At 42.9% G+C, this 12,672-nt stretch overlaps 1 protein-coding gene and 1 long non-coding RNA gene across 3 annotated transcripts in view; both read right to left on the bottom strand.

Moving 5' to 3' along the window:
- Nucleotides 1-12,672, bottom strand: part of adcy5 (adenylate cyclase 5) — a 416,408-nt gene that overhangs the window by 366,231 nt on the left and 37,505 nt on the right. The gene's annotated exons all lie outside the window — the stretch shown is intronic.
- LOC140728027 (uncharacterized) overlaps nt 1-12,672 on the bottom strand; it is a 69,694-nt gene that overhangs the window by 33,425 nt on the left and 23,597 nt on the right. For both annotated transcript variants that reach the window (XR_012098989.1, XR_012098988.1), the window contains one exon: nt 9,911-10,003. This is a non-coding gene — a long non-coding RNA (uncharacterized lncRNA). The remainder of the gene's footprint in view (nt 1-9,910; nt 10,004-12,672) is intronic.

The following is a 12,672-nucleotide window of genomic DNA, read 5'->3' as shown; positions in this document are numbered from 1 at the left end:
CAGCCACCCCTCTGTCGACTCGGTCTATACAGCTCGCTGCCTCAGTAAAGCAGCCAGCATAATCAAAGACCCCATCCAGCCTGGACATTCTCTCTTCTCCCCTCTCCCACTGGCAAAGAGATAGAAAAGATACTGTTCTGGTAGTTTTTACACGTTATTCTCCATTGTTATTGTTGTACTTTATTCTACCTCAATTCATAGTGTAATAATCTGATGTGAGGGAACACTATGTGAGGCAAGTTTTCACTGTATCTCAGTACGTGTAACAACAAAAAACCAATTCCAATTCCATTACAATTTCTCTCTAGTTCCTTCACTTGTTACCTTACACCATAAAACAGAATGCAGAAATATTCAACTGGTCATGTTGCATTTGTAGGGTGCAAGAGAAACAGATGCTTTTACCACAAGTAACACACAAATAATGCTGAGGAACATCAATGGGAGGAATTGAATAATTCACATTTTGGGTTGAGACTCTTCATTGAGACGGAAAAGAAAGCGGGCAGAAGCCAGAATAAAAGAATGAAGGAACACGAATGAAGGTGGGGAGAGGGGGAAGGGAATGATGTGAGATGCTGGGAGGCGACAGGTGGAAGAGGAAAAGGGTTGAAGGAGGAATCTGATAGGAGAAGAGAGTATAAAGTGGAAATGGTGGGAACCAGGGGCGGGTGTAAGTAATGGGCAGCAGGCCAAGGGAGATAAGGGAAATCAAAGGGGTGGGGAAGGCAAACAGAAAGGAATAACTACCAGAAGTTAGGATAATTGATGTTGAATCCATCTGGTTGGAGACTACTTCAAGAGCAGCTACTTCCCTTCAACCATTTGGTCCTTGAACCAACTGGCACAACCCTAATCACTACTTCAGTATAACAACACTTTGATCACTTGGCACGAAATTGACTTTTTTTTCTGATTGGTCTCTTTTTTTTTAAATAGAACTTATGTTTACTTTATATTTTTTGAAGTTAAGATGGTGCTGGAGAGCAGCGACTCCAAAAGGAATCATCAAATAATTCCATTTAGGACAATTATCATAAAACAATAAGGCAGAGGAACAGAATTAAGCCATTCAGCCCATTGAGTCTGCTCTGCTATTCAATCATAGCAGATTTATTAACACTCTCAACCACATTCTCCTGCAACTTTTGAAGCCTTTACTAATAAGAGCCTATTAACCTTCACTTTAAATGTACCCAATGACTTGGCCTTCACAGCCATGACTGAATTCTACAAATTAACCAGGCTCTAGCTAAAAAAATTCTTCCTCAAATCTGTTCTAAAGGGTTATCCTACGATTCAGAGGCTGTACCCTTTGGTCTTAGATTATTGGCCCCTACTATTGGAGACATCCTCCCCACGTCCACTCTATCCAGACCTTTCAATATTTCAATATCATACTGGCACTGCTCTCTCGTTTCTCCTGATAGAAGTAGTATGCTAGGCCATATTAGAGGATGGTGTTAAAATCTTCTCTGGAGTCATAGATGAGCCAGATTAGGAAAGAATTTACAATTTCCTCTCCTGAAGGGCAGATATGAATCAGATGCATTTTTATAATAATCCATTAGCTTTGTGGCTATCATAAGTAAGGAATATATGAATTCCGAATTATTTACTAAATCTAAATTCCACAGCCGATGGGGTGGGATTTGAATTTAGGATTATTCGTCAGGTCTCTGGGTTACTGGTCTGGTAACTGCCACTGTGGCACCAAACTCTTGTGCCGTGAACTTCCTACAATTCTGTTCTCGAGCGGTCAACCTCCCTGCCAAGTCAGTATTAACTGCTCGTGCTTCACCGGCATGAGCAACTGAGGGGCACTGATGGTCACTGAATCACCTGCGAACCTGAGCTACGAGCTAAGCCGAAACCATCCAGAATGTAGCTGTCAGCCATGGCACACTGGACAAGAGTCCCACTCAGCACAGTCAGAGATATACATCATGGATACAAGCTCCTAAGTGCAAAACATCCACACTGTCCACTGAGCCGTCTCGAACTGTGTCGAAGTATGATAGACCAGAAATAAATACATATACGTCAATCATTCTTGCGATAAAATATCTTCATTTTCCTAAAGATCACTCATAAAAACACGACAAATTGAGAAAGGCATGAGCAGGACAGAAAGGACACAACAATAATGGAAGTTTGATTCAGACAGCATGTGACAAAGCAGACAAAAGAGAAAGGAGACGTGAGGGAGTAAAATGGAGATAGGGAGAGTGGGAAGAAGGAGAGAAATCTATGCCCTCCAATATTAGACTCCCATAGTCTGTGAAAAGAAAGATTGTGACCATCCACCTTATCAATGCCCCTCAATATTTTGTGTATCTCTACAAGGTCACGCCACAGCCTCCTCCACTCGGGGGAAAAAGTCTGGCATCGAGAGCCTTTCAAACTTTTAGAAATGGAGACCCCTGCCACCATGTTCACTGACTGTCACTTCGTTTCCTTGTGTGACTCAGTGCTGCTCTCTCACATTTCCAGAGATCCATGTTCAGGCCTACCCTTGGGAGCAATCTGAATGGAGTTTGCACCTCCATGAGCATTGGCGTTCTGCTAGATTTTGTTTGCTTCTACATCCCACCAACATGCTTGCAGGTTAATTGGTGACTATAAATTATCTTTTAGTGTCATTGTCTTAGCCACAGAGCACTACAACACAAAAACAGACCACTCAGCCCCATCTATTCCTTGCCAAGCTGTTATTCTGCCTAATCCCATCAACCCATAACTGGACGGACTACAGACCTCCATGTACTTACACATTTTTTAAAAATGTTGCACTCAAACAGTCAATATTGAACAATCAAAGAGGACGTGATGTGTCAGAGGAGGAAATGAAACGGAAAAGATTTGCCCTGAAAAAGGACAGAATGGACCAGCACATAAGTGCCATCACAAAGAAGACAAGACAGCGCCTCTATATTCTCAGAAGTTTGCATGGATTGGGCTTGGACAAACGTCGATAGTGGAGTGGAGTACATTCTCACTGGTTTTATGGTATGGCCAGTGGAAACGTCTACAGAAAGTGGTGGATACAGCGCAGCCCGTCACAGGAACAGCCCTCCCACTGAGCACATTTACCAGGAGCACTGCCACAATAAAGCAGCATCTATCAAAGACTCCCACTATCCAGGCCATGTTCTCTTTTCACTATTACCATCAGGAAAGAGGTACAGAAGCCTTAAGTCTCACAGCACCAGGTTCAGGAACAGCTATTAACCCACAACCATCAGCCTCCTGAACCAACATCGATAACTTCACTCATGTCAATGACCACAACCTATACACCCACTTTCCAAGATCTACAACTCAGTAGAAGCTATTTACCTTTTTTTAAATAGTATATTCCATACACATACACACACAGACACATACACATACTATTTGCATTATTTGGCTTCTTTTGAACATTGGTTATAACATCTTCGTCACTTATATTTCATAAATTCTATTGTATTTCCTGTAAATGCCTGCAAAAAGAATGAATCTCAAAGTAGTATATGGTGACATAAATGCAGTTTGATAAGAAGTTTACTTTGAACTTTCAAATGGCCATTCCCTTATCCTGAGACCCCGATTGTAGATACTCTTTCCTGCCAAGCCCTCTCTAATTTTTTTTTAGGTATTGCACTGTGCCCAGTTCTGGTTGCCTACTTTAGGAAGGATGTGGAAACATTGGAAAGGGTACAGAGGAGATTTACCAGGATGCTGTCTGGTTTAGAGAATATGGACTATGATCAGAGATTAAGGGAGCTAGGGCTTTACTCTTTGGAGAGAAGGAGGATGAGAGGAGACATGATAGAAGTGTACAAGATATTAAGAATAGATAGAGTGGATAGCCAGCGCCTCTCCCCCAGGGCGCCACTGTCCAGTACAAGAGGACATGGCTTTAAGGTAAGGGGAGGGAAGTTCAAGGAGGATATTAGAGGAAGGTTTTTTACTCAGAGAATGGTTGGTGTGTGGAATGCACCGCCTGAGTCAGTGGTGGAGGCAGATACACTAGTGAAGTTTAAGAAACTACTGGACAGGTATATGGAGGAATTTAAGGTTGCAGTTTATATGGGAGGCAGGGTTTGAGGGTTGGCACAACATTGTGGGCCGAAGGGCTTGTAATGTGTTGTACTGTTCTATGTTCTATGCACTGTACTGCTGACACAAAACAATAAATTTCATGACAGATGTCAGTGATAGTAACCTGATTCTGATTTTGAGCCAGTCCATGGTCCATAACACATTACTCTCAATATCTCAAACCCTTGCCCTTTGCCTTAGTGAATGCTGCCTTCTGGAAGACAAAGTCCATCCACTGCTAGAAAAGTCCATTTTCTAAGACAATTGTAGGATGCAGAGAGAGCAAGGAGACTGAAGGATCAAAAAGTGTAGAAGAGACATAAAGGAGAAAAAGAGAAATTAACTGAGTTGGAGGAATCTAAAAGCATGAAACAGAATGGGGCAAAACAGGCAACTGAGACCTTCAAGAAAATTAGCAAAAGAACCAAACTAAAGTAAACAAGGTCCTGCTCCAACGGCGAGCCAAGATATTTTATTGCTTCCGTGTATTTCTAAGGGAAGGTGTGGTTACCTGCCTGTGTATAAACACAGGAAATCAAACTATAAATACATGGAAAATGCCTGGGAGCATTTAACAGAAATACAAAGAAAAGGCAAAAGTTCTGGGGATGGCTTTGGAAGGGATGCTTCAGTTGCTGCAGTCTCATGTTCCTTTTCCAGTGATGTCTCGAACATGGAATTTGGAAAGGGTATTCAGCACAACAGAGACAGGCTGTCAGTTTCCCCCGGCTCACAGGTTTCTGCCAATTTCTCACTCACAACTTTAGATGCTTCTGGTGGCCCTACCTTCAGTTGCCCAAGTCCTTAGCTTCAGAAATTCATCACTAAATCTCTGCTGTTCTTTTATATAGGATATAGCAAAGAACCAGCTAATTCACACAATCACTCGAGACTGAGGAACAAACCAAAGCTTGACTGGGCCGAACTAGCAAGGTCAGGCACAAACTGAATTGAAGTGGTGGGGTTGGGCCTGAGAGCGAGGAATGACCTGCTGTGTAGCCGATTTAAGCACCAGGCCTGATTGAAAAGGTCAGGGCGTCAGGGCTGGAGGCGAGGGACAGGCTCGCTACATAGCGGTGTTCAGCTCGCTGCTCAAGAGATTAAGTCGTCTCTGCACTGAACGGAGGCTGTGGCCTGGATCTAATGAGCTCCTGGATCAGCTGTGACTGGCTGTCAACTCACTTTCATAACTTCAGTTATTTGCTTACTTCTATTGTTGGCATGAAAACAATCTAAATTTTTTTCTGACATTGGGTGCTTGATGTTCATTTTTAAAAATTAGTTCTATTGGGTTTCTTTGTTTCATGGCTGCCTGTAAGGAGACAGGCCTCAAGGTCATATATAGTATACATACTTTGAAGTTTTGCCAGTTTGCCCCTTCATACTTTTCATCTGAATCTCTCAGTGTTCATCACTGCCCCGTTCTTTCTCACAAGTCTATCCAGCCTTCTTTTAAATGCACCAGGAGGATTCTAACTGGTCCAATGTATGGAAGGGATATTGCACAGGATCGGAAAAGCTGCAGAGGGTTGTAAATGCAACTAGCTCCCATAATGTGCACAGGCCTCCCCACATCCAAGGACATCTTCAAAAGGCAATGTCTCAAACAGGTAGCATTTAGGACCCCCATCAACTGCGACGTACCCTCTGCTCACTGCTATGATCAAAGAGGAGGTACAGGAGCCTGAAGACACAAACTCAATATTTTAGGAAGAGCTTCTTCCCCTCCACCATCAGATTTCCGAATGGACAATGATCTCATGAACACTACCTCATTTCTGTTGCTTTCTTATTGCATGAATTATTTAAGTTTTATATATGCATTTCCTATTATAATTTATAGTATATTTTATGTTCTACACTGTACTGCTGCCACAACAACAAATTTCACAACATATGTTTGTGATAATAAACCTGATTCTGATACTGAAGTTACCCACTTTCATCTGGAAATTAATGAAAAAGAATGCTCGTTGATAAACTTCATCTGGGCCATCTACTTCATGGCATAATCAGCCAGAGCTTTGATGTGTGCCTTGCCAATTTTGTCATAGGTGGAATCATTTAGCATTTCACTTCATAGAAACACACGCAAATTTCAGCAGAATCTCATGTTTGCAACTTAAGAGTAATTTTTGTATGCATTGCACTGAACTGCTGCCACAAAAACAACTAATTTTACAACATATGGCAGTGATAATGAACCCGATTCCAATTGATTCTGATTCTGAAATGCACTTCAACTGCTTCTTGTGGGAACGGGCTCCACATTCTCACCACACCATAAGCCCACAAGACATGGGAGCAGAATTAAGCCATTCAGCCCCTTTAGATAAAAGAGAAAATTCCTACTGGATCTCGGACTGAGACCCTCCAGTTACACTTTTCCCCACAAATGGAAACATTCAGTATCCGTTCTATCAAAAACACTTCAGTTTTAAAGGTTTTCACTAGGTCATACCCACCCACCTCCTCTTCTCAGTCTTTTCACACCTCTCTAATACGTGCACACCCTCAGAATCTTGTAACTCTCCCTGCAAATATTCTCCTGAATGCTTTTAAAACCAGTTCTCCCATCAACATTTTGTTTGCGTTCCTCTAAATGTTTCTCAGAATCAGATTAGTTTAATAATATTCCCGCAATGCATCTAGGGATACTTGGCTCAGTTACAGGTGCTATATAAATAGTCATTGTTACTGTTTGCATTTGTGCTTCACAAAAGCCTCCTGACCCTTGTCATTTACAGCAAGTGCTTCCATTTTTTCTGATCTAACTTACACTTGCATGGTTCACCTTTGCCTCTCTGTGATAGTGACAACCGGATTGTAAGAGCTCTCTTGTGTGTAGACGAATGGTCAAATCTTGGGGGGAGTTGGTAGGAAAATAGGGAGAATAAAATGGATTAGGGTAGTCTTGGTATAAAAATGGTTAAGACTATGAGGCATAAGAATAGAATTAGACCATTCAGCACATTGAGTTTGCCCCACCATTTGATCATGGCTAATTTATTTTCCCTCTCAACCCCATTTTCCTGCCTTCTTTCAACCTTTGGTGCCCTTACAAATCAAGAACCTGTCAAACTCCACTTTAAATATACCCAAAGACAACCTCCACAGCTGTCTGTGGCAATAAATGGCACAGATTCATCACCCTCTGTCTAAAGAAATTCCTCTTCATCTCTGTTCTAAAGAGGCATCCTTGTATTTTGAGGCTGCCTTGTTTTAGACAGTCCTATCAAGGAAGATCCTACCCTATGACCTGATGAAGGGACTGGACCTGAAACATCAACTGTTCATTGATGCTGCCTGACCTGCTGAGTTCTTCCAGCATTTTGTGTGTGTTGTTCACATTTCTGCATCTGCAGAACTTCTTGTGTCTTTATCCTATTCCCCTTTACTTCCCTGTAATATTATCTTTCTCCCCTACCTGTCAGCTCCCACTCATTTTTCTGCCAGAGTAACCAGTTAACCTACCAGCTAGCATAGCCTTGGGCTCGGGAAGGAAGTTAGAGCACCCAGAAGAAACTCTTGTGATCATAGGACAAAGATGCAAACTCCACACAGACACCACCAGAGCTGATTTGGGTCTCTGAAGCTGTGGGACACCAGCACTACCTGGTCCACCTGTGTGTTACAAAGTAGAACGATCTGCCAGATATCATTGTGATATTTCAAGCTATTTGGATAGATGCATGGATAGGAAATGCTTAGAGGCATACTGGCCAAAATATGGGACTATTTTCATTTGGCAACTTGACTGTGTCCACGCTGTATAGGGTTATGACTCAAGAAAGTCAAGGTCACATCATCGGCGAATCTGGAGCGTGAGGCCTAGTGTTCGGTCATAGTGTGTCCTGGGATCGATGTCGAAAATCAAGGCCAGAGGGTCAAGGTGTGTTGGCTGAAGACAAGTCTGCGAATCACTGCAAGTCCAGTGGGGAGATCAACACCTGGTGTCTGCACGCCAGAGTCCATACCTGATGGAGGCTGGGGCTGGAGGACTGTATACAAGTGTAGCTGGGACAGAAGAACAGGGGATGTTTTTTCTGTAGCTGTTTTGTTGCCTATTATGTTCTGTGTTGCTCTGTCAAGCATTGTGGGCATGCTATGTCAGCACAGGAAGTGTAACAACATCCACAAGCTCACCACTGGGTGTGTTGGCTGAAAATGCAAGCAACACATTTCACTGTACATATGACAAATAAACATTGTTATACTAACTGTTTTCAAGACTCAAGTTTAAGAGATTTGAACAGCAGGGAATTAAAGGTACAGACCATAGAAGCAGTTGGCATCAATTGCAGATATGTAGACAACCAGAATGGCACCATGGTTGGTACAGACTTGGAATTGCAACAATTGGCATTGGTATATCACAGGTGCCAAGGTACAGTGAAGAACTTGCCTTGCATACTGTTCAGACAGATCAAATCATTACATAGTGCATGAAGGTAACAATAACAATGCAGAATAAAGTGTAAAGTGCAGGGCAGGGAGACAATAAGGTGTATGATCATAATGAGGTAGATGGTGAGGTCTGGAGTCCATCTGATCATACTGGGGAGCCAAGGCAGAAGGTGTCGTTGAGCTTGATGGTAAATGCTTTCGGGCAATGGAAGAGAGAATTTCCAGGATGGGTGGGGATCTCTGATTTTGCTGGCTGCTTTACTGAGGCAGCGAGAATTGTAGACAGAGTCCATAGAGGGGAGGCTGGTGTACGCGATGTGCTGAGCTTGTCCACAACTCTATGTAGTCTTTACGGTCACAGGCAGAGCTGTTGCCATAACAAGCCATGATGCTTCCAGACAGAATGTTTTCTCTGGTGGGCTGAAGGGCCTATTTCTGTGAATACTGTTCTATGCTTTAAAGTGGTCTGGAATGCTTTGGTCTGATGGGATGGTGAAGACCATAAGACATAGAAGCAGAATTAGGCCATTCAGCCCATCAAGTCTGCTCTGCTATTTCTTCATGGCTGATTTATTATCCCTCTAAACTCCACTGTCCTGCCTTTTCTCCATAACCTTTGACACCTTTACTAGTCAAGGACCTTGATTATAAAGTCACAATCCTTCATCACATTCAGATGTCCTAACCGGCTTGGTTGGGAAACACAATTCCTTTATCTACTAGCATGGGCACAATGGATTGAAAGGGCTTCCTCTGTGTTACAAGTTGTAATAATTTGATTTTCAAAGTATCCAGACTAAACAAGCCTTGCTTCCCACCACAGCTTTGTAGTGGATGTCGGATACACGAAGCATGAGATTTTAGGTTGAAAACAAAGAAATACAAAGCTATTCAAAATTATGAGGGTTTTAGATAGGGTAAAATGCAAGCAGATCAGGTGAGACAAGAAATAGAGGTCATGGGTTAAGGGTGAAAGATGTTATGTTTAAGGGGAACATGAGGGAAAACTTCCTCCCTCAGAGGATGGTGGGAGTGTGGAACAAGCTGCCAGCAGAAGTGGTAGGTGTGGATTCAATTTCAATTGAATGAGAGGGGTACAGGGGGCTATGGTCCAGTATGCAGGCCGATGTGACTAGGCAGAGTAATAGTTAGTCACAGCCTAGATGGGCTGTTTTGTTGCTGTAGTGTTCTGTGACTCTGACTTTATATATCTAAAACCACAGAAAGATCTGTCTCGTAATCAGAGTGATTAAGGTCTACTGTATACAATGAGCTCAGTCACTAAGTTTCCATTCTACATGACAAGATTTCCTTTATCTTTATAATCATATCTAATATCAGAAAGCATCAGTTTTCAGTCTAGCAGCCATGCAACTTATTCAAGCAACCATTAAAAAATAAATATAAAGAGTAAACTCACTGTGACAAAGCTTTTTCAGATGTTGACTGATGCAAACTCTCCCTCAAAGGCTGCTGCAGCAGGGAGCTTTCTCATGAACACTACCCCAGAGATCTGTGTGGAAAATGACAACTTACATTCGTTTAGCACCTTTAAGGTCACAAAATATCCCAGGGAACCTCACAGGTGAGGGAACAAATATTGTCACAGATTAGGAGAGGTGGCCACAAAAGAGACAGGCGCTCTGCTGGAAAGGGAAGTTCTGAGCTCAGGACTTGAGACAGGTGAAGGCACATCTCCAAATGAAGGAAAATGAGGAAACACAATATGCCATAAAGAAGAGACCGACAACATTTACCCCATAAAATCTTAAGACATAGGAGCAGAATTAAGCCATTTGGCCCACTGAGTCTTCTCCACCATTCCATCACGTCTCGGTAGCTGTTTGTGCATGAATTAATTATCCTCCGGCTTTCTCTTCATCTCTGTACTAAAGGGATATCCTTGTATTTTGAGGCTGCCTTAATTTAGACAGTCCCTACCTTATGACTTGATGAAGGGTCTCAGCCTGAAACATCACCTATTTATTTGCTTCCATAGACGCTGCCTGACCTGCTGAGTTCTACCAGCATTTTCTGTGTGTTGCTCCACAGATTCACCACATTCTGGCTAAATAAATTCATCCTTCTATTCTGTGGCTGTGTCCTCTGGCCCTAGACTCTCCCTCTCCATGTCCACTCTATCTAGCCCTTTCAATATTCAGTAGGTTTCAATGAGATCCCCCTCATTCTTCTAAACTCCAGTGGGTACAGGCCTAGAGCCATCAAACGTTCCTCATATGTTAACCTTTTCATTCCAGGGACATTCTCTGAATCCTCTCCAACGCCAACACGTTCTTAGTTATGGGGCCCGTAACTGCTTACAACTCTCCAAATTTGGACATTGAAGAGAAAACATGCAGATGGTTGGAATCCAAGTAACCCACACAAATGCTGGAGGAGCTCAACAGACCAGGCAGCATCTACGGAAAAGAGTGAACAGTTGACGTTTTGGGCTGAGACCCTTCAGCAGGACTCATCATGACCAATATGTTACAGAGCCTCAGCATGACATCCTTGTGCCCTCTTGAAATGAATGCTATCATTGCACTGGCCTTCCTTACTACAATTCAACCTGCAAGTTAACCTTCGGAGGATCCTACACAAGGAAATGAATTACTACCATTAAGGGAAAGGGACCAGATCCTGGAAATCAATTACTACCATCAAGAGGGAGGGACCAGACCCTGGAAATGAATTACTACCTTCAAGGGGGAGGGACCAGACCCTGTCCATGAAATGAATTACTACCATCAAGGAGGAGGGACCAGACCCTGCCCATGAAATGAATTACTACCATCAAGGGGGAGGGACCAGACCCTGCCCATGAAATGAATTACTACCATCAAGGAGGAGGGACCAGACCCTGTCCATGAAATGAATTACTACCATCAAGGAGGAGGGACCAGACCCTGCCCATGAAATGAATTACTACCATCAAGGGGGAGGGACCAGACCCTGCCCATGAAATGAATTACTACCATCAAGGAGGAGGGACCAGACCCTGCCCATGAAATGAATTACTACCATCAAGGGGGAGGGACCAGATCCTGGAAATGAATTACTACCATCAAGAGGGAGGGACCAGATCCTGGAAATTCACACTCTATGTTTCAGGAACACCTTCTTTCCCCTCAGCCATCAGATTTCTGAACCATTTGTGCAGCCATGAACACCATCTCACTATTCCTCTGTTCTACTTTTATTATTTACCTGTTACTGTAAATTATAGAAATAGTTTTTTATGTCTTGCATTGTAGTGGTGCCACAAAACAAATTTCACAACATAGGTCAGTGAAAATAAAACCTGATTCTGATGAAAGCACAGAACATCGAACAGTACAGCAGAGAAACAGGTCTTTCAGCCTTGTTCTCTGCACCAAACATTAAACCAAATTAAACTAAATCTATTCTGCTTACACAGATCCCTATCACTCCAATTCCTACATATCTGTGTGTCTATCTAAAAGATTCTGAAATAGCTCTATTAGGTTTGTTTCCAGCACCACCAGGCAGCCTACTCCAGGTGTCTACAACTACATAAAAAAATAACCCTGCACATCTCCTTTAAATGTATGTCCTCTGGTATTTGACAAATTCTACCCTGGGAGAAAGATTCTAACTGTGCCTCTCATCATTAAAAAAAATACTATTAGGTCTCTCCTCAAGTCTCCATTTCTCCAGAGAAAGCACCCAAGTTTCTCCAACCTCTCCTTTTAGGTCACACTCTCTATTCCTAATCCAAATCAATGATAAGACTCTCCAATCCAGGTAAAGATCTTCTGTGCACTTTCAAAAGCCTCAACATCCTCAAAAAGGTTGAAGCCCCTTTGAGTCTGGGCCAGGGACAGGAGACTGAAGACCCATTGTGTGCAAGTCTGAGAGTCCAGGGATGTCCCGAGTCAGCCTGCCCAGAGGTTCCAGGCGGAGGATCTCGGGCTGAAACAGCCACTGCTTATTCCCCTCCACAGGTGCTGCCTCACCTGTGAGTTCCTCCAACATGTTGTGTGTTGCTCTGGGGTTGGACAGTCTGTGTGTGTGAGTAGGTGGGAAAGGGGCTTGTTTTGCTCTGTTTGTGTTGTTCTGCTAAACATTGTGGGTAGGGCTATGTTGGCACCAAAATGTGCGGTGATACTTGCAGGCTGCCCCCAGCACATCTTTAGCTGTGTTGACTGTTAACGAAAC

This window comes from Hemitrygon akajei, chromosome 5 (assembly GCF_048418815.1).
Source record: "Hemitrygon akajei chromosome 5, sHemAka1.3, whole genome shotgun sequence".
NCBI classification, from domain to species: domain Eukaryota; kingdom Metazoa; phylum Chordata; class Chondrichthyes; order Myliobatiformes; family Dasyatidae; genus Hemitrygon; species Hemitrygon akajei.
This window is presented reverse-complemented; position numbering and strand designations above follow the sequence as displayed.